At 36.6% G+C, this 22202-nt stretch overlaps 1 protein-coding gene across 2 annotated transcripts in view; it reads left to right on the plus strand.

Annotated features, from left to right (window-relative positions):
• Positions 1-22202, plus strand: part of KCNK2 (potassium two pore domain channel subfamily K member 2) — a 243378-nt gene that overhangs the window by 41950 nt on the left and 179226 nt on the right. Inside the window, exon 1 of one of the 2 annotated variants that reach the window (XM_082401939.1) lies at positions 10664-22030. The exons of the other annotated variant lie outside the window; for it this stretch is intronic. The gene's annotated coding sequence lies outside the window, so the exon portion shown is untranslated. Of the gene's footprint in view, positions 1-10663; positions 22031-22202 lie in introns of those variants that run through there. 2 annotated transcript variants of the gene reach the window in all.

A 22202-nucleotide genomic window follows, 5' to 3' on the forward strand; every position in this document is an offset into this window, starting at 1 on the left:
CTGTGAGGCTTGTTGCAGGGCACGTAATCAGGGCTACATAATATTTGCAATTACCTTTAATTCTTAAACCTATAAAGAAAGCACTGTTACTACTTCCATTTTACAGATGACAAAGCAGATGGTTAGAGAGGTTCCATAGCTTGCCCTAAGTCACACTCCTAGTTCAATGGTAAGATCAGAATCTGAACCTAGGCCTGTTTGCTTTTAAAGACATTATTCTTTATAATTATACCAGATGCGAATCTGCTTCTAAATAACTGCATGGTACTGGAAAAGTAACTGGAGAGTTAACCTTTCAGAGGCTTCCTTACACAACTGTGTGACTAATGAGAACAGGAGGTTAATATAAACAGAAACACTGACCCACTTAATGGGAGTCTCTGCTTATGAATTGAGGAAGTTGCTGTCACTAGAAGTGAATTGGCATGATGTAGTAGGAAGCTGTTTGGGGTTTTAGATACAGTGTAGCTCCTTGCTAGCTGTGAGGTCTTGGGCAAAGAAACTAGTTTTCTCAAGTCTGATTGGGATTCAGTCACTATCAGTTTTCAGTGCCCACCAGCACTACACCAGGTGAGAATAATATCCATCAGACAAGTCAACCTCTAAAGGCTGTTGGAGTATCATATAATATATTTGACACAAAACTGCTGATTGCATAGTATCTGTGCTCTGTATACAAGATGGGACTGTGTTCTGTGTGGACTGCTCTGCAAATCCCTTTTGACTCAGAGCCAGCCAAGCAAAACAGGTCTGAACAAGGCAGGGACCTCTGACCTAGTACTTATCTTCCTTTTAAACTTTGCATTCTTACGTTTCACTCCCCTTCTCGTCTACCATCCCATTTCCAGTTGGACTAAGAAAAACCATCAGATATTCAGCAATAGCGGTCAATGTTTTAGGAACCGAATACTCAGAAAATTATGCTTCATTTGATTTTTCTATTTTGTTATATATTTTTGGAGTGGCTCTGCCACTTCTCAGGAATTTATTTTGAGTAAATTATTTTTCTCACTAAGCCTCAGTTTTTTTTAAAGCTGTGAACTGAGGATAATAGGAACCATTTCCAAAAGTTAAATACGATAGTGCATATAAAGTGCTGAACAGAGTACCTGCTCACAGTGTGCACTAACTGATAGTTAGTTAGCTGGTGAGAAGAGCTCTGAGGATATGAAATGAGATAAAACTTGAGTGTATAAATCTGATTTCTTATAACTCTGATTCAAGGTGATAGAAAAGGCCAACTTTTTTTTCCCTAAAATACGATTTGGAAATTTTCTGTGGTTCATATTGTCTCTGTCTACCGTTAATATGGATAATCAAGCAAATCATATATAGTCAAATTTTGATATTATTATTTTGCTGAAAATGTTGGGTTTTAAGCTCAGGTATTTGTCCTCAAAACTGTGTGATGAATTCTTAAGTTTATATATGCCTGGGGAGATTCAGAATGCCCACTATTGATTATTTCAGGTGAATCAAGGAGTTTACAAGTGTATTCTGAGGTGTGTAACTTAATCAGGAAGGGCACAGCCTGTTAAACATGGTTTTGTCTAGGGTATCAGGTTTGAGGCTTTTCGAAAGCATGCTAAGAATGGTCTTTTTTTCTGTGGGAGTTCACAGTTTCACAAACAATATTTATGAAGAAAGTCATAGAGAGGATGTAACAAATGAACAAGTACTGAAGAAATCATTTACTTGCATTTGTGGGCATGGCTTGCCCAAAGAGGATATTTTATTGGAGGCACTGCTTTAGATAAAATGGATAGGAAAAGAAATTTGAGAAGGTTCCTGTAGAAGAAGCTAGAGTTTTATAAGCTGGGTCAGTGATGGAGTCAAAAGGGCCTGCCAATTTGTGAAAACAAAAACCAGCACATTCATGTCCCAATATAACTTTGGGAAAGGGCATTAGCAGAAGTAGAATGGATGGACCAAGGGATTACTGAGCTAATTTGCCTAAGAATAATAGCAGGAGAATAGAAAGTGCATTGTCTTTACGTTCAATTTAAAAATTTCTGTCAGTGGCTCTCTTGCTAGACAATTATCCAAGATGCTAAACTTAGAGTCACATTTTATTTCTTCTCTTTTATCAAACCCTTTTGGGTTGATTTTACTCTACTTTATTCTCTCATGAATTCTTGACTGGTCTTGCTGTTTCCTTTATGGACTCACCTCCAGAAAAATTTTCCCCAAACGAATGCCCACTTCTCACCTCAAATATTTACTTTTTCTGAATTTACAATGGCTCCCACTTCACCACTGGACAAAATACAAACTCATCTTTCCCTTCTAGGCTTTCTTCTTGAATCTAATCTTCTCTCTTACTATATAATAAATGCTTACTAAGCATCCAGTACGTATCACATGCTCTCCTAGGTACCCACGATCGTATGGTAAACCAGTCTGTGCCCTCATGGGGCTACAAAATCAGTATTTGAATCATTCCTTAAAACATAAATCACTTCACACCCATTAAGGTGGCTATTAGAAACAAACAACAAAAAAGAAAGAAAATAACAGGTGTTGGAGAGGTTGTGGAGAAATTGGAATCTTTGTGCACCATTAGTGGGAATGTAAGTGTTGTAGCTGCTGTGGAAAATAGCACAGCAGGAAAGCAACCCAAATGTCCACTAATGGATCAATGATAAACAAAATAGGGTATATATGTATACAATGGAATACTATTTAGCATTAAAAAGGAAGGAAATTCTGACACATGCTACAATGTGGGTGAACCTTGAAAGCATTTTGCTAAGTAAAATAACCACTCACAAAAGGACAAATGCTCTATGCTTCTAGTTATATGAGGCAGTAGAGCAGTCAAATTCACAGAGACATAAAGTGAAATGGAGGTTTCCAGAGGCTGGGAAGGAGGGAATGGAGAGTTAGTGTTTGAAGTATACAGAGTTTCAGTTTGGGAAGATGGAAAAAGTTCTGGAGATGGATCATGGTGATAGCTGCACAGCAGTGTGAATGTACTTAATACCATAGACTTAATACACTTAAAAATGGTTAAAATAGTAAATGGTGTATATATTTTACCACAATAAAAATAAAATAAAATAAATATTGGGTAATAACTAGCAAGTTATATACTCCCCCAAAATTGAGTTAGTGAGGTAGGTGAAATCCATAGATGATGCCAAAAAATATTATCACGATGAAAAAGATGAGAGAAAAGATAAATATATAATAAGAATTCCCAAAATACTGTATGTAGAGAATAGAAGGATAAGACAAAGATAATAAATAAGATATAATAGAAGAAAATTTTACTGAACTGAGGAAGAACATCAGTCTGCAAAATGTACAGGCTCTTTAAGTACAATAAATTAATTAAACAGAAAAACACATATGTTTTGGTGCAGTTTTTCCCAAAGTACATTCAGGAGAATACTAGTCCTATATGATAGTCTGAGTGGAGAGAAAGGGTAACTACATTTAATACATTTTGGAACTAGTATATATATTATCCTCCATAGATATTTGTAAAACTCACTAGTTCTGAGAATCCCTATGGTGAAAAAACTGTTAATTTTTATCTAACCCAGCATTTTCCTAATTTATTTGAACAAAACATCTATTATATTCTAAAACACGATTATGTAATTGAAAGTACATAGGATTTCTTTAGTTGGAAGACCTGGGTTTGAGTGCCATTTTTCTGAGTCTCAGTTTTCTCAATTATGAAGTGAGCATAATAATAATAATATCTGTTTCATAAGATTGAATACTAGAAGTTACGGTTGCTTGGCAAAGTAACCCATTAGTTGATTTAATTAATTGATTACCACCTATTGGCATACACATATAATAAAAAGTAGTATCCTAATAGAGTAGGACTACAAAAGGACACAATTTGATGGGGAGATATGAAGATTGGGTCATAATTGGGGATCCTGATTGACCAGAGTGGTGTTCTATAACTAGATACCTGGGGGTTAGCATGTGGGGGGGGGGGTGTGTGTGTGTGTGTTGATGATGAGTTGGCAAGAATTTCTTAACAGATGGAGTTAAAAACAAATTTGGAATTAGCTAAACTATGACCCAGTAACTACTCCTACCAGTAAAATAAACCGTGGTGATCTCATATAAAACCCAATACTGGCCTGGGGGAGTAATTTGTCTGGGTCTTTGTACCATTGGTTATGTCCCTGTATGAGCTGCTGGAGAGATCTAACCTCTTTCTGAATGTGACAGTTTTCGTTTGCAAACTAAAATTCAAAGAGAACTGTAATCTTGCTCATTACAGTTCATCAAAAGATGACCTTGTGAGTAATACTTGAGATAAGAAATTTTAAGGATTATGCAAATCTTGGATTTTTCCCAAATGCATATAAAATACCTCAAATATGCATATAACCTTTGCTTAATTTGATAGACTGCATCTGAAATTCTGTCCTTGAATTATTATCTGAAAGTCCTGTTCTTCGATCTATATATTTTTGACCTTGTACAATTTTTTAAATAAAAAATGCCCTTGAATAGTTATCCAAAGTGGTATATGTGTTCCCAAGAGGTTTTCCTGGGCTCTCACCTATAAATAGATTTTCCATTCCATTGTCCCTCATTTTGCCATGCTAACAAATGCATGACTTCTATAAGAGGGTTGATGTGTGTTCCATGAATATGTCCCTTGATGCTAATAATGGTACAATTTGTAGTAATTACCTTGTTAAAGGACTCACCATTGGCAAAACACAAAAATCCATTATATTGTAAAAACGGCTCCAGAATGTTAACAAGTAGAATTCTACAGCTTTCTGTGTGATGGATTACACATCTTAATAGTTCAAGTAATCATGGGAAAATCTAGTATGCAAAAATTGTTTACAATACAGGAGTGATTCACAAATATTTAGATCTTAAGCTATACTCAGATTTGTAAATTCTAGGTCATAGCCAGGAAAATAGAGCTTAATGGAATTGCCCCTTGGGGTGAATAGAAATCTCTGTAAAAAAATGGTTTTGATTTGGAAAACATGGTTTGAGAAATACAACAGCTCTACATTTTATAGAGATGGCCCTTGGCAAAAAAAAAAGAATATGTCAGAAAAAAATTAAAGGATTAAATATATATATATATTCATGCACTTTAATTTTTAGTGCTATATCAGTTTAATATTTTCCAGGTGTTGTGAATATGGTTGGGAACTATATTTGACTAAGGTCAAATTTGATCTGTAAGAGTATGGAATTTAGGAAGGCTTCATTTTCTGATATAGAATACTCATTCTGATGCTTGTGCTTTCAACTTTGAAAAGTCACAGGCAAAAAACTACATTTACCACAGTTAGAAGAAAGTTGTCCTTATAATAAACAGATTCAGATTGTGCTGAATATTACTGTATTCATAGGCTCAGATCAGTTTTCTCAGGCTTTCTAAACCTGTACTCTTTTATATAAACAAAATGTTATGTCCTTCTTTTATATTATAGAAAATTTAAAAATATATATATAACATGACTTAAAAATTAAGATAATGGTAAAATAAACTTTACATCAAAAGATTTATTTCTTGACTTTATCACGTGATATAAATTTGAGGCTTGACTTTGCTTGCTTGTTACAAGATTTTCTATCCAAGGAAGTATTGAAATGTGAACAGAGTGTAGATCAATTTCAGTGTTAAGTTTGTGGGAAAAGAGAAGCTGATCTCTCTCTCTGTAGTGATTTTCTAGCAATTGTCTAAAATGATCAAGTTGCACTTGATTTCAAAACTTCTTAGGTAGACCCTGGAACAGATTGAAACTGATTAAGAATATGGTTCCTCATAGCATTCAAAATGGGAAATTTCAGCATCATGACAGGAAAATATTGTCTGGATTCAATTTCCAGAAAAATTAAATATAATTTAATGTTCTCCTTGAGAAGATTTTTCACAGAATATGGACAGGTAAGATATATTAGCACCAATTCCTATAGTGATAGTTGGTTTGGACACTATTAGTAAAGGTAACACCTTTTTGAACACTTACCATATGCCCATTGTGCTAAGCATTTTGCATTAATTTTGAAAGATACAGAACTTTGGCTTCTTTGGATTTTCTAATTTAATTATCAGAACAACTGGATGAAATAGGATTATTATCTTCATTTTAGAGATGAAGTTGAGCGAAGTATAGGACGTGGGATTAGAGAGATTAAGTAACTGCCCAAGATCACACACCTAGCAAATGATACAACCTAGATTTGAATGTAGAGCTCTTTTATTCTTAAGTCCTTAATCTTGATCACAACTTCACAACATACATGATCAATACTATTAAGCAGTGGTATGGTGTTTGCTCCCTCTATTACTGCATTAAAACAAAATAGCTCTAGAAAATTTGCCAAAATCTTCTGAAAATTATTTTTTACATTTTGGAGTAAACTTTCTCCCTTGTTTTAACAATGCAGAAACTATAGCTTTTGTCACAGAACTGATCAAGCATATTTTCTTTAGCAATTTCTACACAGAGTTAAAATCAAGACATTCTTTATACCTATACAATGAGGTGTCAGAATGGCCATCATTAAAATGTCTACAGATAATAAATGCTGGAGAGGGTGTGGAGAAAAATGAACCCTCCTACACTGTTGGTGAGAATATAAATTTGTACAGCCACTATGGAGAACAGTATGGAGGTTCCTTAAAAAGATCTACCCTTTGATCCTGTGATTCCACTCTTGGGCATATATCCGGAGGAAACTATAATTCGAAAAGATACATACACCTTAACATACGTAGCAGAACTATTTACAATAGCTAAGACATGGAAGCAACCTAAGTGTCCATTGACAGATAAATGGATAAAGAAGATGTGGTATATATATATTCCACAGTAATAGTAATGTTAGTATTATAGTAACAACAGTAATATTCCATTGTATATATTATGTATAATATTCGTATATATTATATATAATATAGACAATGGAACGTTACTCAGCTGTAAAAAAGAATGAAATAATGCCATTTGCAGCAACATGGTTGGACCTAGAGATTATCATATTAAGCGAAGTAAGTCAGACAGAGAAAAAGTATCATATGATATTGCTTATATGTGGAAGCTATAAAAATGATACAAATGAACTTATTTACAAAACAGAAACAGACTCACAGACTTTGAAAACAAACTTATGGTTACCAAAGGGGGAAAGCTGGAGGGGAGGGATAAATTAGGAGGTTGGGATTAACATATACACACTACTATATATAAAATAGATAATCAATAAAGACCTACGGTATAGCACAAGGAACTCTACTCAATATTCTGTAATCATCTATATGGGAAAAGAATCTGCAGTATATATATCTGCAGTATATATATATATATATATATATATATATATATATATATATGCATAACTGAATCACTTTGCTGTACAACTGAAGCTAATACAACATTGTAAATTAACTATACTTCAATTTAAAAAAGGTTAGAAAAAGATATTCTTTATCCAAATTGACAGGGAAATTTTGTGAACAATGGTAGATGTGTATCAAGGAAGGCAAATAAGCTGATGTTTCATACACTGTGCAAGTTTTAGAGGCCACTGTTTGCAGATGAAAATGCAAAGAAATCCTCCACAACACTGTTTTCTTCATTGAATTACACCAAGAATATTGATCACAAACCTAGAATTTCTGGAGTAATATCCGTGAACATTCCAACAATATTTTTTCCAATTCAGTTTATTCACTTTAAATAATTTTGACAAATCTTCAAAGATACTGCCAGGCTTTCATAGTGATCTTCTGGATCGAGAAGATAGTACTTATTCCTCTATACCAGGAATGAACAAATAGCTGAGCACAATGATTCTTCAGCAGATACATACCACTACTTGCAAGAGGGGGCGATACTTTTTTCTTTTGTAAATTTTGAGTTTGGTATCGACTCTAAGTCATCAGTTTAGCACTTAACCTAGAGTTGAAGAAGAAATATTATGAAAAGTCTTTTGTGTTTCCTTTCCAGGCAAAGTGTGGGTAGCAGCGTTCACACTACAGCCTTCATGAGAATTTCCAGTGATGTGAGGTGTTTTGTTTGTTCGTTTTGTTTTTGTTTTTAATGCTTAGTGATTGAAAGGGAAGATTCTTATGAAATTTCCATAGACTTTGTGGTTTTCTGAATATATTTCTCATACTGGCTGATCATATGCACTGCAGAGACTCATGCTTTGCAACAAAACAAACAATAACAACAAATAAAATATAGTCCCTCACATTCTTTGTTTTTAAAAAGGCTTGCATGGTTTTTCAATTCAAATTTTTTTCTCAACTCAAATGGGCCCTACTGTTTTAGACAGATAATACCCAGAGTAAATTGTATTCCCTTCTTTGCTAGGGCTATGACTTACCATTGAGCACCCAACCAAAGGGACAGGGAGGGGAGTGAAATCCACCTTGCTGGTTCACCAGACCCCATGTCTTGGTCAAGCTGTGTCATCCAGGAAGAATTCCTCCAAGTCTGGAGATGCATTCAAGTTTTGTGTGTATCAATAGTTTATACCTTTTTATTGCTGAGTAGTATTCCATGATGTACCAGGGTTTGTTTAACCATTATCCTATTAAAAGCATCTGGGTTGCTTCTACTGTTTGGTTATTATGAATAAAGCTGCCACGAACATGATATACATTGGGTTGGCCAAAAGGTTCGTTCGAGTTTTTCCTTGCCAGCATTTGAGGTTGTCACTAGGTTGTACTTTAGCTGTTTTGATGGGTGTATAGTGATGTCTCATTGTGGTGTTGTGTTTTTAATGTGCATTTTCCTTATAGCTACCAAGGTTAATCATATTTTCATGTGCTTATTTGACATCTGTCCATCCTCTTCAGTGAAAGTTCTCTTCATGTCTTTTGCCCATTTTCAAATTGGATTTTTTAAAAACTGTTGCTCTGAGAGAACTTATATATCTAGATAACAGTCTACTGTTGAATACGTGGTATGTTCTCTCACTCTGTAGCTTTTCATCCTCTTAACAGGATCTTTTGCAGAACAAATGTTTCTAATTTTGATGGGGTCTGAGTTACCAAGTCTTCCTTTGATATTCAGCCTGAGAACTCTTTGCATAGCCCTAGATCCCAAAGACTTTATTTTATTTTTTCTAAAAGTTGTATAGCTTTATGTTTTACATTGAAGTACATGCTTAATTTTGAGTTAGTTTTTGAATAAGGTGTGATGTTTAGGTTTAGGTTCATTTTTTTTTGCCTGTGGAAGTCCAATCACTCTGGCACCATTTGATGAAAAAGTTATCTTCCTTCCTTTAAATTACTTTACACCTTTGTAAAAAATCAATTGGGCATAAATGTGTGACTCTGTCTCTGGATTATCTATTCTGGTCGTTGGATCTATGTGTTTATTCCTCCATTAATACTACACTGTCTTTATTTCTATAGCTGTACAGTAGACCTTAATATCAGAGTGATTCCTTCTACTTTATTCTTACTTGTTTTAGCTATTCTAGAGCCTGTACCTTTCCATATAAATTTTAAAATAAGCTTGTCTATGTCTATAAAAACCTTGCAAAGATTTTTATAGGATTTTATTAAGCTGGTAGCTCAATTTGGGGGAGAATTGACATCTTTACTATGCTGAATCTTCCAGCTTATGAACTTCCATTTTTTGTCTTTGATTTCTTTCAGTAGCATTTTGTAATTTTCAACATATAGATCCTGCATGTTCAGATCCTTAGATTCTGTAAATCTAAGCATTTCATTTGCTTTGGAGCCAGAATAAGTGGTGCTATATTTTGATTTGTTTCTACAGGTTAGTATATAGAAATGTGACTGATTTTTATGGTTGGGAGGATATTTTTAAAGTTGTTCATAGTTCAAAGACCTCTTGTAGCATTATATCTTTTCATTAGTTAATTCATTCAACAGATATTTACTGGGAGCCTTCTGTGTGCCAAGAACTGTTCTAAATGATGAGGATAGAACACTTAAAAAGTAGATAAAGTTTCTGTACTATGGGACTTAAGTTCTAGTTGGGGAGTAGGAGGGGAGAGAGAGAGGGGGTGGAGAGGAAGCAAATAAAAAGTAAATGTATCATGTTCTAGATGGAGATAAGGGTTATTGTGAAAAATAGTACAGATTAAAGATATGCTGACTGTATAATTTATCTTCCAAACTGGGACATCTTTGAGGGTGACAGATGGCACTGACCAAGTGGCATACATAAACAAGAAGTGTACACTTGGATTCTCCCAGCAAACTGGTGTATATTGACATTTTACTTAAAGTCATGGAGTATGCTTGTTGGGGTTGGGTGATGTTATTGTTGATGCTCTCCAGGCAAAATCCAACATAAACACACCTGTAGTTGAACAATGTTGTGTTTATTAACTCGTAGCAGTGAGGGAGACTGCACACCATAGGGAACTGTGGAATGTCTCAAGAGGTTGTTAAGAAGGGTTTATTACTGGACTTGAGGTTGTGTTAGGTGATTTTGGAGAACTTTCAAGGAAGTGGGGCTTTGCTCTTGATTGGGTACTTTTAGAAAGTCAAAGCAATTCTATGATTTGCTTAATAATCTTAATAACTTTATATGTAAGGTGGGGGGGGACAAAGTGGAGCTATGGCTGAAATTGATAAAGATGGAGCAGTCACTCATGTTAGGAGAAAGGAGAGTGTTTGACAGTGTTCCTCTCTCTCTCTCTTTCTCTCTCTCTCTTCTCTCTCTCTCTCTCTCTCTCGCGGTCTCCACTCACACACAGTTACAGGGTGCACTTGTTTTTGTCTTGATCCATCACATCACAGAGTAGCCTTGTCTAATGTTGGTGTTCTGTAAAATTGTTTATAATTCAAGAGGAAAATATATTTGCCTGGCTGTTAGAGCTAGGATAGCTCCAAGCTGATGGTACACAAGGGCTGCTTTTTCTTTCTTACTATTTTGTATAATGTAGTCAAGACCAGCCCTTCTAACGAGAGGACACTTGACCAGAAACCTAGCAGATGTGAGAGAGAGTCATGGGACATCTGGGATACAGGCTGGAAAGCAGCCAGTGCAAAGGCTCTAAAGTGGGCATGTGCTGGGCATGTTTGGGAACAGAAGGAAGGCCAGCGTGTGGGTCGTTTTGAGAGGCGAATGTTAGGAAATCACGTCGGGTAGGTAGTAGTGGTCCAGATCATTCAGGGTCTTGCAGGTAACTGGAAGGGCTTTTGCTTTAACTCTGGGTGAGATAAGAAACCTTTGGATTGCTTTGAGTAGATTTAATAATATAAAAATCATACATTATTTTAAATATGTAAAATGAACATGAAAAGTAATATAAATGAAAAGTAAAAAATGAAAAATAATATAAATCCAAATAAAAATGATAGATGTGACTATAATACAATTAATATAGGGTAATGGTATATAGTATTTGGGGGAGAGGGGAGTTTATTTACATAGAATGGTTCTGGAAGAACTCGCTGAGAAATGATATTTGAACAAACCCTTGAATACTATGAAAGAGTCAGCATTCCAAGGAGAGTATATAAATGTCCCGAAGTGGGAAAACCTGGCAGGTTTGAAAAATAGTATAAAAGCCAATGAAACTAGAGAACCATGAATAAGGGGAGAGTGCTGAGAGATAATATGGTGAGCAGTTCCCAGAATGGTGAGAAGCCATTAGAAGATTTTAAGAAGAAAAACGATATAATGTGATTGAGATTTTAAAAAGATGATGCTGACAATAGAGCAGAAAATGGACTGAAGAGGTTGCAGTGAAAAGCTATTGCAGTGGTCCAGGTGAGTGGTGAGAGCTTAGATCTGGGTCAGATGGTAGATTTAGATTCAAGATAAATTTTGGAATTTCAGCTTTCAGGATTTGCTTTTAGGTTCAGTGGTGCCCAATTGGGAATGATTTTCACACCCCTCTCCCAGGGGATATTTGAAAATGTTTGGGGACATTTTTGTTTGTGATGGCTGGGGAAGTGCTATTAGCATGTAGAGGCCAGGGATGCTCTAAATATCCTGCCGTGAACAGGACAGCAACCCCACAACAGGACTTATTCAACCCAAAATGTCATTGGGGCCAAGGCTGAGAAATCCTGGATTAGATGTTGTGGGAGAGGAATCAATGATGATTCCTAGGTTTGGGGCATCAACCATGAATGGTGTTCATTAGTCATTAGTTTTGTGATGAGAAGGAAGGGAGGAGGAACAGTTTTGCATTGTGACCATCACGTAGAATTAAGTAGCATACTGTAGTGTAGGTATTTCTCTGAGTTTTTGCCAATGTGCTAGATTCCTCTCTTTTCTGTAAATGGTAGGTATGTTATAGTCGGCTGGGTAGATGCAAGAAATGAGTGATAGGTTACTTGTTTCCTCCCAACCCAGAGGGATGCGAGCTTCTCATGTTTTCACTTGCAGGGTTTTTGATGTTTGTATTTCTGGGTTTAGCCATTTAATGATGAGCTTGAGGCTCCCATCTATACAACGGAGGAATGAAGAATATATCCATGGAGAGACGTGGAAAACTAAATTCCTCTCAGGCAGGATGCTCGCTGCCTGTCTCCTGAAATAGGTAGGAGGGTATCAGAAATCAATCAGCTGAAAAATATTTGAGGTCCTAGTGTGGATGAGGATGTGAGGTTAGACATTGGGAAGTTTGTTGAATGAGCAGTGAATGAATGAACAAACAAGCAGGAAGAGATTAAGTGGACAAGGCAAATTATAACAACTTGTGGAAGATGTTCAATGTACTTTTTTTTGGACAGAAATTCACCTGAAAAAGTGATGTTTCCATGCTTGAACTCAAATCACAATTACAACTAGGAAATTCTGGTAAAGAGGCAATGGAAATATAAATGAATACTTTCTCTCTTCTTCATTGTGCTTCTAGATTACAAAAGTAGAAATAAAGTGTTAGATAGATATTTGTGAACTAAGTACAGCCCTGGCTGTTGTGCTTTGATTTCTTTGTTTTATTGCTACTTTTCAAAGCTGTCTTTCCTTAGTAAATCAAAATGGCCCTCCACCTTAAATAAATGATAGCATAGATACCATAAAATCTATAATTTGTTAGCTGCAATTATATTTTTTGAGCTTTTCAATTTGTTAGTATTAATTCCATGATTAAAGAACTCAGTGGTTGCTGAGATTTCCCTTAATAAGAGTTGTCAATGTCACTTTCCTTGGTGGAGGGGAACTGGATAGTTAGGAGACTGTTCAAGGGAGTTTTGAGTCTTTCTCCTCCAGGTCAGAAAGGCTTATACACAGCTTCTTATTTTTAGCTCTGACTGCTGAAACCCCCAGGCCAATTTGAAATACTTTTGAGAGGTCTCAAAAGCTGCTTTGTTTTCGGCACCATCCCTCCACCAGGAAACCGTAATTCATCACATGAGTATAAAATGTGCTATATTCTGTTCAGTGTAACTTAGCTTCCCCAGATATGTACCAAATGCCCACTGGAGATGGTTGGTTCCGCTATAGGCTACATTGCACACCCAGTGTTCTGAGATTTGCCGGGGCCAAGAAGGCACCAACCATGAGTTATTGTGCACCAGGAAAAGTCTGCAAGTTTTGTGTCAAGGTCACTAGCATGTCTTTCTATAATAGCAAGTGATAATGCAAACCACAAAAATATGCAAAGACAAACTATTGCCTGACTGGGGACATTTTTTGAGTTATAAGAGAGGGCTTTTTAGGCTTTTTCCATATAAACCAATCAAAACTTGCTCAGAAAGATGATTCTCAGTGCACACGTACTTTAAACCATTTTTCATTTTTTCTAGTGTGTTCTTTGCTCTAGGTTTGTTTTTACTTGTCTTTACCAAATACTATGACTGTTCATGAAATCATATCTTGAAAGCACTAATTTGAATGTTGAGTGCACGATTCAAGTGTAAGATCACTCTTTTAAACAAGGAACATAGAATTGAAATTTCATGGTAATTGGATTGGATGAACTGCTTATTTCAGCATATTATGTGAATATCCTAATTTATCATTAAATCTAAAATACATCAGAATTCTGCAAGTTTGACCTTGAATAATTAGTTCATATTATGTTAAGAAATGTCTATGGCCCTCTGTCTCTTAAAGAATATTACCATTATTCCTGAGTAAACAGAAGAACAAAAGACTTAAGATTTGTCAGTGTCTGGGTGTCTTTATACTACCTTCAGACAAGTGTTTTATATTTCCCAATAACTGTCTGGGATTAGAAATACTCACTACGTGCTCAGAATATCTTCCCATTTCAGAGAGAATAAGACACATATTTCCACAAGCCATGAAAAAGGACTAACAAATGAATATTGCACTGCTCATTGGTTTTCAACAAGATACAAGAAGGCATTCCTAAAGAACTGCTTCCATAGTTACAGGGATATTCTCAGAAGCTTGGGTGGGACAGCAGAGGAAAGGGACATGCTCTTACAGTTACTATTTGAAGAGCTTTGATTTTATTATGAGGAAGTAAAAACAGGCTCCCAGAATGCCCTCTGCAGTTTCCTATTTCTTTTGGGTCTTACTTTTCCTCACTTGAATGGGGAAGACAGACAAGATTTCTAGCCTTTCTTCTCTCCAAACTTCCCTCCCATCCTCCCTTCATTGTGGTTTAAACTACTTTCTGGCTGGATTTCTGTGTCTGGTAGGAATGTTCATTGGGCCTATAGTAGGCGTTCTTGTCACCTTCATTGACCTACTGACCTAGCTGAGGAATGGCTACAGTCCATTCCCATGGAACTGTAAATTCAGTGATCATACATTGCACTGTCCTTGAAGGATTCCTGTCTGGTGGCATAGCAAATTACTAGAAATTTCTGTTTTATATACAATGGCTTACGGGTTGCAAATCCTAAAGCATGCATTTAAAGCCTAAGACCACATCAAAGATAAATTACTCTGTGTTTAATTTCTTAAAATGTGTCATATTACCTGAAGGACTGGCTTATCAAATACTAAAAAAAACATGGAAAGCTAGGAGCGTAAGGATATCTAGAATAGTTGTTTCATAGCAACTATATTTATTACTAGTGTGTATCCAAAGTGCTGACTTGAGATGAAGTGCTGACATAATGATCCTCTGAAAGTTTGTTTAGAAAAAGAGAAGGAGGTTAAGATAATACCATAGTTATTTTAATGTTTTAATGCATAAACATTAGTAAGCAAGAAGCATCCGTACTAGGTTTGTAATGCAGGATGTGCCTTAAACTCTCACTCAGGCTGTGGAGTCAATAGAACCAGATCCAACTCCTGGAAAACTTGCTATCCTAGAGACTCATCAGTAGAATAGGAATCATATTAGTAATTATCTAAAATGTTTGCTGGAAGAACTGAATGTAAACAGCTTATCACTTGTCTAGCACAGAGCGGGTGATAAATAAGTTCGTTACTTGTCTATATTACTCCTTTTTGGATTTCTACACTGTTGCTCATTTCCTAACCTGTTCTTAGCCAGCTATCTGCATTATGTAGTTGGATTACCCCATAGTCTGAATAAGCCTGTGCCTGGGGCAATAGCAAACCAGAGGTACAAATATTTTTTGGAGTGAATTTGAGCTTTGTGTATTTAAGCATAGAAATATTATAGGATAATCACAATTTTTTGAACATTCTTGCCCTTTCTTTTTGGCTTAGTATTATTCTCATTTTGAATTATACATGGTGGGTGAGATGAAAAGTGAACTTTTAAGAGCTTATAACCCTGGTTGGGTATGTGACAAAGGTCCCACACGTGCAGAGGGACTGGACTAGAGGTCAGGGCAGAGAGAATAGTCTCCACAAATGGCACGACCCTGGGTGTGAGAGCCAAGGCAGGACCCACACAGGTGACAATGAAAAAAGATGGCGCCTGCCTCGGCCTGTACGTGTTAGGAGCAGTGGTGTTGTGGAATAGAAGCTACATTGACCTGCTTTGAAGTCTTGGCTCTGCTCCTGAAGTTCTCTCAGCTCTAATAGTCCTCGACTTCTATTTTCTATTTGTAATAATACCAAATTTCAGATTAGTAATAGCCAGATAGGACAGAGGGAATAGGCAAGGCAGTCTGCCTAGAGTAGAAGAAGGAAACAGGAGAGGAGACAGAAGAAAGGGAGACAAACAGGCCAGGGGAAGGCCAGGGGATGACAAGCGGAATGGGAGAAAGAGATGGAGAGAGGGACAGGAGAGAAAGGGCAGTGAGTGTGAAGGAAAGAGGGAGGAGCCACAGAGCAAGAGAGCTCAGGCCGAGGACACAGAGGCAGACAAACCTGTTTTCACACTCGGCTCTGCCACTTCCTGGCCTGGTAACCTAGCCTTGCGCAAACTGCTTTGTCTTGCCAAGCCCAGGGTACCTGTCAAGGGGGCTATCACATCTCCCCCAGGGAGGTTTCAAGGAGTAATTCAGATCATAAATGTGTGCTGGTTTAATAATAAATAATGCTGGCAGTGATGGTGATGATGATGATTACGATATGATGATGATGATGAAGGGCAAAATTAGCAAAGTTTAAGAAGTAAGAAAAATAAAGAGATGGAGAAGAAGCCTGGGGAATAGGAAAATAGAACATGGGGAGTAAAAAGGGAAAAAGCAAACATGAAAGAGATTGATTTTTCAAATGCCAGGTGGACTCAGTTGAAGCTTTGCTCCAACCCTCTTCAAGGAATAGCATCTCTTTCTCTTCCCCATGATGGCCTCCTTGCCCCTCCACCAGATAGATACTTGTCATTTACCTATTCACAGGCTGCCAGAGGTACTCATTCCTCACGTCTGTGATACTTACCACCTTCTTTCCCTTCTAGGAGGGACAGAATTGCATCTTACTTAACTGAACTAAAGACAGAATTCAGGACCATTAGTTATGCAGATTGGGAATGGATACATGCTCACTCTATGTATCTTTTCAGAAAATGCCAAAAGCAAAGAAATTATTCTTGATTCCTCTTTCTCTCATTCATCAATAAGTCCTGTTAATTTTACCTCCAAAACTTGTACTAAATTCATCCACTTTCTTTATACTACTAGCCCAAGTATAGTAGTATAAAGACTACTACTTTAGTAGTACTTCAGTAATGCTATACTTTAGTAATACTACTACTTTAGTAATACTATAGTAGTATTTATACTACTATTTCTCAGTAGCCCGAGCCACCTTTGGCAATCACCAGGTTTTCTAAAATAAGCTTTGCTTCCGCTTTTGCCTCCCTCAATCTTTCTCCAAAGATAAAATCATTCTCCCCATTAAAACCATCTGATGGCCTCCCTTTGTGCATGTATAAAATCCAAATCCTTTCTCCTTGTTTACAAAACCCTACATAATCGCCTCCATTGAGCATTCCAATTTTCATTCTATTTTTCTCCTTGCCATTTACCCTCAAGCCACACTGAAGATGTTTTTCTCCCTGTTTCTTGAACTTGCCAAGTTGTGATTTTTCCCCTTTAGGGCCTTTCAAATGGCTCTGTCTTTTCTTTCTTATCTTCATTTGCCAGACTTCTTCTTGTCATTCTGAGTTTTGCTTAAAAGTCACTCTCTGAGCAGCTTTAGATTGCCACTCCACGTAAAAGTCACCCAGTCTCTTGGGTCACAGTACACTACTTTATTTCTTCACATAGGCCCTTCTCACTTCTGTTTTTCTGGTTTGTGTGTGTATGTATGTATCATGTATTTATATATGTATGTCTCCTTGTCTCAAGAATTTCAGCTCCAAGAGTACAGAGGCCATGCCTGTCTTGTTTACAAAATCTCTCCTGGTGCCAAGAGTTATGTCTAGTATATAATAGGAACTCAATTCATAATCTGTTAAATTAATGATTCAGCCTCTGAATACAGAATCCTTGCCAGTATTTGAAACTCTTTACAGGTAATCAGCATTCCAATCAAGCTGTTAATTCAGAAAGCTTTTCCATCCCTCTTCTAACTTGATAAGTTAATAATGAGTAAAATTTGCTAAGTCAGTAGTGATAAAAATAATAAGAAATACTACTTAGAAAAAAATTAATATGATTTTATTTTATGTTTTACTTTCAATGTACAAAAAACTCAAGGCATCTACCTGCCTTGGGGTGAAGTGAGGATTAAGATTATTAAGGAAAGAAAAAAAATATCATTTATTTTATGACTTTCAAAACAGAGTCGCAGCAAATCAGTGGCTTTAAAAGCCAGAGGCTGTTGAAAGAAAAAGGATTCTCTAAATGTCTACAACTCCCATTTAACAGTCCAAAATGCCAGGCCTGGCCAAACTAGATCACAGAATTTTATATATAGGCAATCTGTGATAGACAAAAGATGAAGTAGAAGAAAAATCCATCTAATCTAGCCCTAGAGAAGGGGAAGAAAAATAGTAAGAAGATATGGGAGGTAGAAAGTCAGAAATGCACCCTTTTGGTCTGAACCGTGGGGCTTGCAGGGGTGTGTGCTGCAGAGGCCTAGGGAACACCCGCGGCAGACGTTCGTTCTCTGGGCCTGCTCCCCTTCTGTGATAGGCTGATCCTCATGCACGGAGGTGCTGAGGCAACACGGAGAGGTGGGCTTAGGGCCCAACACAGTTGACAGGCCAAATCAGTGTGATCAGTGTGCCTTGGGACTCTGTAATCTAGATATTTATATAGATTGCAGGGTACAGCCTGGCTTCAGTTTCCCTGAGGTGAGAGCCGGCAGACCCAGCCTGGGGCCTGGAGACTTGGCCAAGACTCAGAGGGTCTGCAGTGCCAGCCAGCCAGAGCTGAGGTGAGGCTGAGTAAGCAGGCAGGGCCTGGGCCCCAACTGACAGAAAGAATAGAGACTCTAGGTGTATTGACCAGAGGAGTCAAGAGTTGATAGCAGCAGAATGCTCTGGTAGAGACCAGCCTAATGATACTTCAGGGGATCAACTAATCCACAACAAAGGAGGAGCCTGCCCTCCTCCATGGCCTCCTTCCTCCCAAACCAAGAGATGAGGTAGACATTTTCCTGTGCCCTAGACACCATCTCTGAAAGAAGCAAGGAGAAGATAAGTGTCTGAAGGACAGAGCAAATATTCCCAAAGGCCCAGTAATATCTAGGTGTCTGGTATAAATTATTGGCTCAGGTGGACTCTTAAACTGACTTGAACTCAATTCATTCCTCCCTCTCTCCCTCCCTCCCTCTCTCCCTCCCTTCCTTCCTTCCTTTCTTCCTTCCTTCCCTCTTTCCTTCCTTCTTTTTTCTCATGCCATGTAGCAGGTAAGGGATTTGAGGAAGATTAGAGCAGTTTTAGACAAAATTATGAATGTACATTTTCTCTACAGACGTGTCATGTAAGTTGCTTTTGTAACCCATTCTACCATGTTAAATGGAAACTCATTCTTCATTCTGATGCCTTAGATGTTTACTGAATACAAATTACCTGATCAATCTGAGGCTAATAATATTAACACAGAATCTGATTTCTTAAGTTTATCACTATTTGTGAGGATATAAAAATACGAAGGAATAAATTTAGAGAGACATTTAGCTATTTAAGCTAAATATTAAGTTTAAGAATATATGATTGTGCAACTAGAAGGTGATAGATTTGTAGATATAAAATTTTTTTTAAAATTCTAAATAAGTTTTCTGATTACAGAAGACATGAATATTAGGAAAATTTGGATCACACAACCATATATTAATAGAAATAGATCTAGTACAAAATCGGAAGCATGTTGTATATTCTGATTTATCATCTTTTAAAACATTGATATTATAGTAGCTGATTTGTATATCATGCTATGTACCATGCTCAATTTCTAAGCCCTTTAAATATTCATTAATCAGATTGAGAACATTTTACCATACCATTAAAATATCTTCAAAAACTGTTTTTAATTTGTATGTAATATTCAACAATGCATATATATTATGATTTATTATACCACAGCTCTAATGATGGGCAATAAACTTATTTCTTCTGTTAGAAATAATTCTGTTTATACATAAAACTTTGTGTATATCACCCAGTCATTGAAGATGTGGTAACATGTTAACTAGCTTGTATGAGAGTGAAAGTTTACTATTAATGGATTCATCTGTTATCACCTTCAAACAATATGGCCTTTGCATATTCTCAAAATGTTTTGAAGCATCTGCTTTAAGCATCCATGTAAAATGAATGAGATTTGACATACTTTAAAATTTGAAATTAGTTTTAAGTGAGTCTCTCGAGTGTTTATATAGTTTATTTTTCAAATTAAGTTTCAATGTCCCTTTTAAAAGAAAAAACCTCCAAAGAACAAGTTTTTTAATTGTATTATTGATGTGGGATTTGAAAACCATTCATGCAGCTTAAAAAAATTTATGATAGTCTGTCAAATATGCAAATAGTCTGTGGATTAAAAGTTAATTAATTCACTGACATTAAATCTTGAGGCCTTCAAAAAAATATTTTAAGAGTTAGTTTGGATAACTGAGTGGATTTAAAAGGAAAGTGGATTTCTTTAAAAATCTTCCAGAAGTACTATCTTTCTCTAATAAAAAATAGTTGTCCTTGTAATTAGTTTTAAGTAATTAACTAACAGTGGCTCAGCCTGTTTCTTTGAGGACATATTATTTAGGAAATAGTCAAGGGATAGTTGGGATAAAGAAGGATTTATTAGTGTTTGTTTTATTTTTAGAAGAAAATAATCTTAAGGTTATAGAAGCTTTAAGTAAACACTGATTTTTTTTTTAACATCTTTATTGGAGTATAATTGCTTTACATTGTGTGTTAGAATACATGTAGCTGATTCACTTTGTAAACACTGATTTTAAACTCTAAAAAATTATTTATAAATTATTAGGCAGTTTAAAGTAATTTTACAGTATAATAATAGATGCTAACAATCTTCAACAGGATATTATGATTTTAATGGTAACATTCTTCCTTTCTGCTCTAGCCAATACGTGGCTTTCATTAAGTACTACACAGGTCTCTGACAGAGTTAATTCTCTAAGCCCGTTCAAAAGGCTAGAAATTTCTCTCAGGGAATCAAAGCATTATGCTGGAAACCAAAGACACAGATAAGAGTGTGGACTTTAAAGAGGAGAGATGAGTCCTGTGCAATAAACAAAGATACTCTTATTGGTTTTAAAAGCTACAGCCTTTTTTTTTTTTAAGTACCACTTCAGATCAGTTTAAACCCTTTGAGTTATAAACAAGACACGTGATCAGCTCATGAGCCAAACTCACTGAATTGTGTGGCTAGTACCTTAGCAACTCTACAACATCCGGTATTTACCTGTAGGTGGAACACAGTGGGAAAATAAATATGGTATCAAGCTTCAAAAAGGCCAGCTCTAAGAAGGAAGGGAGGACAAACATAGAATCTACAAGAACCCTAAGCCTGAAATACAAAATAAAATCTTTAAGCCAGTACTCATGATCCTTAGATGTGGGATGGGCGGAAGTTTGGTTCAGCACTATTAAGTGATAGCTAGTTGGGTATCTGTGCAAATAAGATCACAGAAAGCTTGTTTACACCAAAGGCCTGCTTTGAAAATCTTTTAGTATTTTTAGGAGTAAAGTTTGCTGATCCCAAACTCATTTATGTATTCTTCAAACATTTATTAAAACATCTGCTATATGTTGGGACATGGTCCAAAACTTTGGGATCTAGGAAGTGAAAGATATAGACCCTGATTTCAAAGGAGAATGAACATGCCAGAAAACCAATGAGTGTAATACAGTGAAATAAGAATTATAAAAGGATGAACTTGGTGCTGGAAGGAGTCCAGAGATGTTCCTCTGAGAGTAGAAAAGAGAGAGAAGGTAATGCTCAGTCTTGGAAGGAGTTCTGAATGATGAGTGGAAGTTAGCCAGACGGACTTGGGTCAGGGAGCAAGATCTTGTGCAAAGAGATGGCAGCATTGGAGAGCTTGCCCTGTTTGGGGGAACACGGAAGTAAAAGGCTGGGAACTAGACTCATAAAATGTGGAAGCAAGATAGAACATGAACCTGAAGAAACATGCAATTGAAGAGCCTCTATATCTTGCCAGTTGCTGGAATTTCATTCTGAAGGCTGTGGGAAGCTGTGGGAAGCCACTGGAAGGTTTTCAGGAGGGTTAGATTCTGACCACAGCAGGGAGAAAAGATTAGAAAGAGATATGGTGGAGGCAAGGGCACCAACTCACAGCCTACAGCAGGGATCCAGGTGCAAAATGATGAGGTAACGGGTCCATCTTGCTTAACCCTTCCCCGTCCATATCTCCACGCATGCTCTCACACTTGAAAGATGCTTTTCCTGACTCTTCAGAGAGTAACTATGCTAATGATAGTAACTAATACCTATTGAGTTCTTACTGTGTGTCAGACAATTCTACACCTTTACAGGTCACAAA

This window comes from Balaenoptera borealis (genome assembly GCF_965194805.1).
Source record: "Balaenoptera borealis genome assembly, chromosome: 1".
NCBI lineage: Eukaryota > Metazoa > Chordata > Mammalia > Artiodactyla > Balaenopteridae > Balaenoptera > Balaenoptera borealis.